An 11,568-nucleotide genomic window follows, 5' to 3' on the forward strand; every position below is an offset into this window, starting at 1 on the left:
CATGATAGAAGAAGGGACACGCGAGCCCGAGCACCAAAAAGCTATCTTAAAAATGATCAAATTACAAGCGCTGCATAATTATCAACACGGGCTAAATGAAGAAATAAGATTAATAGTACGCTCACAAAAATACAATACACTGCAAGAAACGATGGCCGGAGCCAGCGCAGAAGAAAAAGTAAAGGGATCAAATTATCGAAATAATTATCAAAATAAGTCGAGAGCAACTGACGGCCGACAAACAAAAAACTCGAGTCCCCAATGCCAAAGATGCGGGAAGATGGGGCACTATGCACGAGAATGTCGAAGTAAATTTGTATTACCGAGAGCGGAAGGAACCTCTCGAATAAATGTTGTGAATAAATTCTGTCAACACTGCAAAAAGTCTGGACATGTGCGCGACGAATGCTGGTCGCTGCACGGTCGACCCAGCGGAGAGAATGCGAGACAAAGAGAAGCGAGTGTCAATCAAGCGGCACGACGCAAATACTATGATAAAAACTCAGCCGTAGAAAGGTACAAACGAAAAGATAATTCGGAAAAAGACGAGAGCAATGACGAAAAGGAAGAAGATAAACGATGAGTACGTCCCATATCGGAATATAAAATTTCTCACATGAAGCGAGAGAAACCAGTCGACACTGCATTGGACCTAGTTACACTACCGATTCGCGAGGTAAAGCGAAATAAAGTTGATTTGCTTTATGATACAGGAGCGGCTATCTCAATGATAAAAATGAAGAATTTTAAGGAAACCGCCCTAGTACACGAGGAAAAAATAAAATTGACCGGAATTACAGGACACGCCATGTCAACAATAGGAAAAGTCTACGCTACTATTATATTAAAAGATCGCGAACTAACGCACCCATTCTATGTAACGCGAGACGACTCATCGCTCGAATATGACGGAATTCTAGGAGCAGATTTTATTCAGAAGTACGTAGGCACATGCGATTACCGTTATAAACTGATTAAAATCGAGGATAATTATTTTAAATTGCATCCACATAGAAAAATCACATTAAAGCCGAGAAGTGAAACGATTGTGCAGGTCACGGTCGATCAAAACGTGATAGGTGTGACGCAACCAGAAGAGCCGTCACCCGGTGTCTTTATCGGGAGCTGCTTAGTAGAGCCCCGCGAATTTGAATGCCCCGTAAGCATACTAAACACGACTGAGAACGAAATAAAAATGGAAGTTCCGCACATTAAAATTGAAGAATTAATAACGCCTATTGAGAAGCCTATAAATATAGTAGCGAAACAAGAAGAGACAAAAATCTGTCGTCAGGAAAAAATCCGCAGCCTCTTAAAAATTTCTCATCTCAATGACGAAGAGATGAAAACACTGGTTTCGTTATGCGAAGGATATAGCGACGTATTTCATCTCGACGGAGAACCACTATCATGCACGAGCGGAGTATCGCACGAGATAACGACACAAGCCGATACCGCAAGCATAAACGTACGCCCGTACCGACTCCCCGAGAAGCATAAACAAGAAGTAAACAAACAAATCAGTGAAATGCTAGAACAAAAAATTATACGACCTAGCAGCAGTCAATGGAACGCGCCTTTATTAGTAGTGCCTAAAAAAGCAGACGCTTCAGGCAAATCGAAACTTCGCATTGTTGTGGATTTTAGAAAATTAAATGACCGTACAATAGGAGACTCATTCCCTATACCAAATATAACGGATATACTAGATCAATTAGGAAGCGCGAAATATTTTACCACGCTGGACCTTGCATCGGGTTACCATCAAATAGCAATGGCCGAGAAAGATAAGCATAAAACTGCATTCTCTACACCCTATGGACACTACGAGTTTAACCGTATGCCATTTGGACTTAAAAATGCACCAGCAACATTCCAGCGATTAATGAATACAATACTAGCAGGCCTGCAAGGACTGCAATGCCTAGTATATTTGAACGACATTGTAATTTACGCATCCAGCCTGGAAGAGCACAATAAAAGATTAAAGGAAATATTCGATAGATTACGAAAAAATAAATTAAAGCTACAGCCAGAAAAATGCGAATTTTTACGCAAAGAAGTATTTTACTTAGGACATATTATAACAGAGAACGGAATTTTGCCCGAACCAACGAAATTAGACGCAGTAAATAAATTCCCAGTACCAAAAAGCGTCAAGGATGTACAATCATTTATAGGACTAACCGGATATTACCGCAAATTTATTGATAACTTCTCAAAAATTGCACGACCTTTAACAAACTTAACAAAAAAGGAAGAAAAATTTGCATGGACAACAGAACAACAAAACGCGTTTGATACACTAAAAGTTAAATTAACTACCGCACCCGTCTTGAAATATCCCGACTTCGAACAGGAATTCATAGTAACGACGGACGCATCAGATTACGCCGTCGGAGCAGTGTTATCACAGGGCGAGGTAGGGCAAGACCGCCCGATCGCGTACGCGAGCCGTGTATTATCACGCGCCGAGAAGAATTACAGTACAACAGGAAAGGAACTACTAGCAATCGTATGGGCCGTAAAACATTTTAGACCATACCTTTACGGAACAAAATTTAAAATAATTACAGATCATAAACCATTAACATGGTTATTTAGTGTAAACGACCCGGGATCGCGATTAATCCGATGGAGATTAAAATTAGAAGAATACGATTACGTCATACTGCATAAGTCAGGTAGAGCCAACGCAAACGCAGACGCGTTGAGCCGAAATGTGATCGCCACGGTCAACGTCATAAACGAAGAGGAAGAAGAAGAAAGAGAAGAGAATACGATAGCTCCAATAAGAATTGATAATGAAGAAGAAAGAAAGGAAATCCTTTACGAGTATCACGATGCACCAATAGGAGGGCATCAAGGAATAGATCGCACCTTAAAGAGAATTCGAATGCGATATACGTGGCCAGGAATAACCGCGGATGTCGAGAAATATATCTCGAAATGTGAACTTTGCCAAAAAAATAAATTAAAAAATAGAAAAAAGGCACCTCTAATAATAACGGATACACCAGAGGGCCCATTCGAAAAATGCGCTCTTGACATAGTTGGACCACTAACTGTGACGGACAACAACAATAAATATTTACTAACGTTTCAGGATTGCCTAACGAAATTTAGTAAAGCAATACCCATACCAAATCAAGAAGCTAACACAGTCGCGAAAGAATTCACACTAAAAATAGTACTTGAACACGGAATACCTAAGAAAATATTAACAGATCAGGGAACTAACTTTGTCAGCGAAATATTTAAAAATGTGTGTCGATTATTAAAAATCGAAAAGATTCAAACGACAGCCTACCATCCAGAGAGCAACGGAGCATTAGAACGCACTCACCGAACTCTTACGGAATATTTACGTCATTATATTAACGAAGACCAGACGGACTGGGACGAGTGGATACCTTACGCAATTTTTGCATTCAATACGACTCCTCATACAGCGACAGGATATACACCATTTGAACTAATCTATGGACGTCAAGCCACCCTACCATCAACACTAACTATCCCCCCAAAATTCACGTACTCCTACGAAGATTACGCCAAGGAATTAAGAGAACGAATACGTGCAACGAACCAGATCGCAAAGGAAAACTTGAAGGAAGAGAAGCAAAAGGCAAAAGAATATCAAGATAAAAAATCAAAGGAAATAAGTTTTAAAATAGGCGATAAAGTATTATTACACGACGAGACGCTACGACGCGGACGATCGAAAAAACTCGACGCGTTATAGACAGGACCGTATATAATTTTAGAGAAAAATTCCGATGTTAATTATACAATAAAAAAGGGGCGGAGAAAGATTCTAACACACGTCAATAGACTTAAAGCCTATATAGACTATTAAAATTAAAAATAAAAAGGAGAAACTCACCAATGAGGAGAAATCCATACTGCAAAAATCCCCTCACATCGAAAGTTTTAACCATCACCCAGGAGTATACTACGAAAGAATCGGAAATCTTTATCCATCGCAATCATCATGGAAATTAGTAATCCAGATAAACGTTACATCATTAACAAGAAGGGCAAAACAAATAAAAACTTACATACAGGAAACAGAAAACATGTGCCAGACCATTCCACTTATACACGAAGGTATGTGTCAAAGCCTTGACCAAGCAATACAGGGAAGTTACGAAAAAACAAATAAAGAAATAATAAAAATTAACTCGCTATACCAAACGTCAAAGATTCAGAAAAGAGGACTAATAGACGGATTAGGCACCGTCGCGAAAACATTATTCGGGACAATGGACGCTAACGACGAAAAATTAATTATAGAACAGTTAACACAAATACATAACGAACAACAGACGACACAACACGCCTTTAAAAACCAAATTAAAATATTAGAGGAAACGATAGGACATATCGACAATACCGAAAAAACAATAGAGAAAAACGAATACCTTCTCGCAAACATCACGAAAAAATTAAATGAACAATTATCAGCCAACGAGCGCCAAAATAGCTTACATGAACGTTTTATTATAATAAATACAATATTAGCAGACTTAACACGCGATACAAAAGATATATTAGATTACCTAGTTCTAGTAAAGCAGGGAATAATACTTCCAAGACTAGTACCAATTGCGAATATAAAACAAAATCTAAGAGATGCGAGCACTCAATTACCAGAAGGATTATATTTCCCATTTAGAATCAGAGAAAATAAATGGTCCGAAATTGAAAAGATCACGACAGTCAATGCGTATTGTAACGACGAGAATATATTTACAGTATTAAGATTCCCTCTAATATCGCACACGCAATACGAAATACTAAATGTAACCCCGTTACCTGTGCCAACCCATGGAAACTTGTTTGCTATAATTGAAATAAAAAATCCCCTAATCGCCATAAACACAGAAGTGCGTTCGTATATAATATTATCAAAAGATAGCTGGCGATCATGTAAAGAAACCAACAGAAAATATATATGCGAGCAAAATTTTTCAATACGTCGCGCAAACACTAACCCGATTTGCGAAACAGATATCTATGTAGAAAGTAAGCCGCAATATAAAAACTGTAATATTAAATATGTCGAATCTAATAATACCTTTTGGATACCGTTACATGATACACATTCGTGGTTGTATTCATCACCGATAAAACAATCGATAATTATTTAATGTAAAGACCACGGGCAAGTAAAGAATACGATTGAAAATACAGGGAAAATTTTATTACAAAATAATTGTGAATTAATAACTCACGAAATAACGTTAAAAACGCAAAGTATGTTAAACGAGACAAAATTAGAATCATTTTTACCTGAATATAATATCTCAGTACTAGAAGAAAAGATAAAAACAAACATGCCTCAGCAAACGGAAATAGAAAAGATTATTCAAGACCTTTCAAAATTAAGGAACTTAAAAACGAAATTGAAAAAAATAAACAGTGAGTTAGACAATAGCTCGTATTTTCAATCAGAAACCTTTATTTACCCTATGGCAACTAGCGGATCAGCTATACTGTTAACCGTAATAATCGCCATAGGAATAATAATATATATTATGCAGAAAAAAAAGCGGAGTCAACCCAAAAAACGTGTAACAGTAGAAGACGCCGACGATGAATTCCGGCTACCAAGACCAATTCGTAGAAAACATAGACATAGTACACGTTTCTAAGTCAAACTTTTCTTCTCACTACAGAAAAACTCCGTTCCTCCGTTTTTCTTTCACAACGGGGGAGGGGTGTTGTAGCCTCATTAGCTACCTTAATTGTCTTGCATATCCGCTTAGCAACAATCACGCCACGAGCACCCGTTGCAGCGGAAATGCAAGATTGCAGAATTGGTCAATCGCGCGAGCAGCGTAAGCATCGACGATTGACGCGAGCATGACCATATATGGTCACCGCGAGGGCCTAATACCCCACCATATCAAAAATACAGAAACTATAAGTTAGGCTGCCTAATTATGGGCAGCGGGAGATTCTTATGAAAAGCACGAACGGCACGCGCGCGCTCCGCGATAAGTCGGACACCCGACACCCCGCAAACCATCCAGCGGCCGAATGCGCGACAACGCGTGATCCGTGCACCGCGATTTGATTGTATTAAGTGGAAAACGTTTATAATAAAGTTTGGGGAATAAAAGTGTCAGTAAAAAGGTGAAAAGTGTTATTTGCCACCCCGCGCGTCTTCCTCCAAGTATCCTCCTCGTGGGTCCTAACCCTTCAGACGGACCGAATCCCGAAAATTTTATCTTGTTGCACCCGCCGGTACAACAATACGTTAGATTACATTAACACTTTGACGTATATATTACACTTATTTTTGGATAAAATGCTTTGGTATTTATGTATAAGCATTTATGCATAAATGGGATAGTACAGCAAAAGTAAAATTATGTAACTTTTGTTTTGTTTTGTTTGTTAAAATTATGTATATACGTTAACTGTTTGTTATTTTTACGACATCATTTACGTTAAAAAAAAAGACTATATTAACGATCTTTATTGCGTCTTTTGTATATTCTATGTATTTTTAAATGATTAAATAATGTGTAGAGATATTTTAATTAAAGATAATTATGTTTTAGTGGCAGATTAGGAAAAGCGATTCATATTTTCACTAAAATGACATACACATTCGAGGAAGGAGAGAAGATAAAAAGTGATTTAATTACTCGCATTAGGCCTAATTAGCTCTGTTTAATTATCATATTCAGATACATTTCAGTCTAAACGACTGGAAAATTTAAAGAATAGAATCCATATGTGTTTAATATATGATATCTCACTTCTAGTACGTTCAAAACACGTGGATCATTAAAGTAAATAATTGCTAAATCAATAACTCTCACATTCTTCTTATATGGTTTTAATATTATACGCATTAATTAAACCAAGTGATATAACCTCATAACCTTACATCTGTCACACTGCACGAGAATGAGCAAGCGTGAAATATTACATGAAAACAATATAAATAAGGTGTCTGTTAATTACAGCATATTTATATTACATTCAGGTAATGTCAATATGTATATATCATTCTCGTTTGTTCTCATGCAGTTTGACAGATGTAAGGTTATGAGGTTATGTCGCTTGATTCAATTAAAGAAAATAATATTATAACCATATAAAATAAATATGAGAGTTACCGGAACGTTAAGTATTTACTTTCTTTAACGATCCACGTGTTTTGTAAATGCTGACAGCGAGATATCATACATTAAACACATATGGATTTTACTCTTCAAATTTTCCAACTGTTTAGATAAAAGTGTATATGAATATGGTCACGAAACAGAGCTAATTAGGCTTAATGCGAGTTATTATACCTGTTTTTATTTTCCTTCCGTCCTCAAATGTGTTTGTCACTTTTACTAGTGAAAATATGAATCGCTCTTTCTGATCTGCCACTAAATCATACTTATTTTAATCCTGTCGGTAATGCAATTTGAATTTTTAATGAATTAACGTTTCAAACAAGTATTTAATGAATAAATAAATATATACAAGGATACTTTTAACTTGTCACTTTTATAATCCAGCTTTTAAATTTAAACATATATACTATAGGCATTAAAAGTGTTTCTGTATATCCACTTATTTATTGAATACTTGTTTTAAAAGTCAATTCATTAAAAATGTAAATTGCATTATCGACAGAATCAAAATAAGTAAGATTTAGTGACAGATGAAAAAAAGCGATCCATATTTTCACAAGTAAAAGTGACAAACACGTTTGAGGAAGGAAGAAAGATAAAAACAGATATATTTACTTGCATTAATATTAATTATCTCTGTTTCATGGTCACATTATTCATATACACTTTTATCAAAACAATTGGAAAATTTGAAGAGCAGAATCCATATATGTTTAATGTGACATCTCGCTTTCAGCATTTAAAGAACACGTGTATCATTAAAGTAAGTAATTACTAAACATTCCAGTTACTCACAAATTCATTTTATATTGTCTTAATATTTCTTTCTTTAATTCAATCAAATGATATAATCTCATAACCTTACAACTGTCTAACTGCATGAGAATGAGCGAGCGTGAATTATTACATGAAAGCAATACAAATAAGCTGTCTGTTAATTACAGCATATTTACATTGCATTCAGCTAATGTCAATGTATATATCATGCTCGCTCGTTCTCATGCAAATTGACAGATGTAAGGTTATAAAGTTATGTCCCTTGATTTATTTAATGAAAATAATATTAAAACCGTATAAAACAAATGTGGGAGTTACTGGAACGTTTAGCAATTATTTACTTTAACGATCTACGTGTTCTGTACGATCTGCTAGTAAGATATATATTACACACATATGAATGATACAGTTCAAATTTTCCACATGTTTTAATAGAAGTGTAGTATGTACATAAATATGGACATGAAATAATTAGGCCGAATGCGCATAATTAAACATATTTTTATCTTCCCTCCTTTCTCGAATGTGTCAAAGTACGAGTATGTATCGCTTTTCCTGATCTGCCAATAAGTCATAATTATCTTGATTCTGTCGTTAATGCAAATTAAATTTTTAATGAATTGACGTTTGAAACTAGTATTTAATAAATAAATGTATATACGAGAATACTTCAAATGCCTGTAATATGATTAAATTTAAAAGTTGAGTTATAGAAGTTGAGTTATAGAAGCCCAAGCAACACAGTTACGTTTAATAAATGTTTAATAAACGTTTAGCCGAAACGTTTTTGTGATGTATAAAAATACGTTTATTAACCGGTCGAAATGTCTCGTATAAAAACGGTATTTTACACTAGTAAAAAAAACGTTAAATAAACGTTGTAAAGTAAACGTTGTTGTAGATATAACGCCTGTAGCCGCACTCTACTCACGAGAAGATCCCCCGCGACGTGGCCACCTAGCGGTGGCGCCAGCACTCACTTGTTAAATCCATTTCAATCCGAAATTACAGGATTTCATAAATTATAATTAAATCGAATTTTAATGCGATGTGACACGCTGAGACGCTGACAATTCTTGTGTGCCATTTTTAAATAAAGAGATATTTTGATGACAATATTATAAATCACAAAAAATTTATATGTAAACTCTCTGAAGATTATTAACTTTTAAATATAATGAAATATCTTATTTATATTATACTTTTTACGTCTCAATTATTATAATTATATAATTACATTTGAAAGAACACGTTTAAAAATTGTCTTATAAAACGTTTTTATAACGTTTATTAAATTGGTACAAAAAACGTCTCAAATTTTAAACGTTTATTTTTCAGTTTATACGTATAAAATTGATTTTCAACGTTTATTAAACGTATTCTTAAACTAACTGTGTTGCTTGGGAGTTGAGTTATACAGTTGCAGCTTAGAAGTATTCTGGTATATTCATTTATTCATTAAATACTTGTTTCAAACGTTAATTTATTAAAAATTCAAAGTGCATTAACAACAGAATCAAAATAAGTATGACTTAGTAACACATCGGGAAAAGCGATTCATGTTTTTACTAGTATAAATGACATACACATTCGAGGAAGAAGGAAAAATAAAACAGGTTTAATTACTCCCATGGGGCCTAATTAGCTCTCTGTTTCATGATTACCCACATAACATCGGATATTCTATGTATATGTATTTTTTCTCCATTATGTGAAAATAATATCCTGTATATAGAATGTACATACATTTCATATACATGATTTGAATATACATTTTGGTATATATTATGTATACGAGGTGTGTTCAAAAAGTATCGCGAATTTTGTGTTTTTTCAAAAATTATTTATTTATTCATGAATATCTATTTTGTCCCCTTCAAAGTAATCCCCATGAGATATTATACACTTGTGCCAACGGTTTTTCCAATCTTCGAAGCACTTCAAAAAATCATTTTTTTTATCTTGTTCAGCTCCTCCTTCGATGCCGTCTTTATCTCGTCAAGCGTAGCGTAACGTCGTCCTTTCATGGGCCTCTTCAGTTTAGGGAACAAGAAAAAGTCACAGGGGGCCAGATCTGGGGAATACGGTGGCTGCGGCATCATTAGTGTGTTGTTTTTGGCCAAAAAGTCGCGCACAAGCAACGATGTGTGAGCAGGGGCGTTATCGTGGTGCAAAAGCCAATTTTTGTTCTTCCACAAATCCGGGCGTTTCTGGCGGATTGCTTCGCGCAAATTGCGCATAACTTGCAGGTAATATTCCTTATTGACCGTTCTACCCTGTGGCAAGAACTCATGATGCACCACGCCCCTGCAATCGAAGAAAACTGTCAGCAAAACTTTCACATTTGACCGAACTTGGCGCGCTTTTTTCGGTCTTGGTTCGTGCGGCAGCTTCCATTGAGATGATTGAGCTTTGGTTTCCACGTCATAACCATAAACCCACGATTCGTTACCAGTTATGACCCTCTGGAGCAAATTTGGGTCGTCGCGGACAGAGTCCAACATCTCATTAGCAATGTTCATGCGATGCTGTTTTTGGTCGCAATTGAGCAATTTTGGTACGAATTTCGCGGCGACCCGTCTCATGCCCAAATCATTGATAAAAATCGAATGGCACGAGCCAATCGATATGTTTAGGTCCTCAGCAACTTCTCTAACGGTGATTCGACGATTGGCCAATACCATTTTCTCCACTTCATTAATTTTTTCGTCTGTTGTTGAAGTGCTCGGGCGTCCGGCACGCTCTTCGTCGTTCACATCTTCTCGGCCATCTGAGAACATTTTGTACCACCGATAAACGTTGCTTCGGTCCAAGGTAGCTTCTCCGTATGCCACAGTCAACATTCGGAATGCATCCGCGCACTTAATTTCGTTTTTCACACAAAATTTGATACAGGTTCTTTGATCCATTTTTTTGAATAGGTAAAAATCGAAGACGATCCAAAACATGTGCAAGCAAAGCAGCTGTCAACAATTAAGTGAACATTCAAAATGGCCGAGCTTGTCGGCATAAGTGAGAGACGTGAGTACCAACATAACGCCACAAAAAGATCGAAATTCGAATATACGTAACCCGCGAAAATTCAAAATTCGCGATACTTTTTAAACACACCTCGTATATATCATGTATCATAATGTATATTTAAATTACTTATATGAAATGTATATACATTAAACATTGTGCACTGTATATACATACAAAATACATTAATGGATATACATATTATGTACTATATTGTATATTCAAATAATGTATATGAAATGCATGTACATTTAATATAATTATGCGGTGTACGTATATACACGGAAAAAACAGTCTGGTTATTGTATACAGAAATCTGGTGATGCTAACCAGATTTAATAGTAAAATATGGAACAACTATTTATGGGGATGCTTGAACCGCAGTACAATTAGCGTCAGCGCAGTACATCATTTATGCCGATTTGTGTATGTACATGTATATCACGAGTGCGCACATGTTAGAACTTGCGAGATATACTAAAATGAGGGATCCGATATTTTCTTTGCGCCTAACCTAACCTAACCTAACCTAACAGTCCCAAAAAGAGGCTGCGTTAGCAATATCGGAATGTTACATATACGTAATGAAACGATCGCGATGAAGCTGATATAACGAGCTTTCAGA

Source organism: Solenopsis invicta, chromosome 3 (genome assembly GCF_016802725.1).
Source record: "Solenopsis invicta isolate M01_SB chromosome 3, UNIL_Sinv_3.0, whole genome shotgun sequence".
In the NCBI taxonomy this organism is placed as follows: domain Eukaryota; kingdom Metazoa; phylum Arthropoda; class Insecta; order Hymenoptera; family Formicidae; genus Solenopsis; species Solenopsis invicta.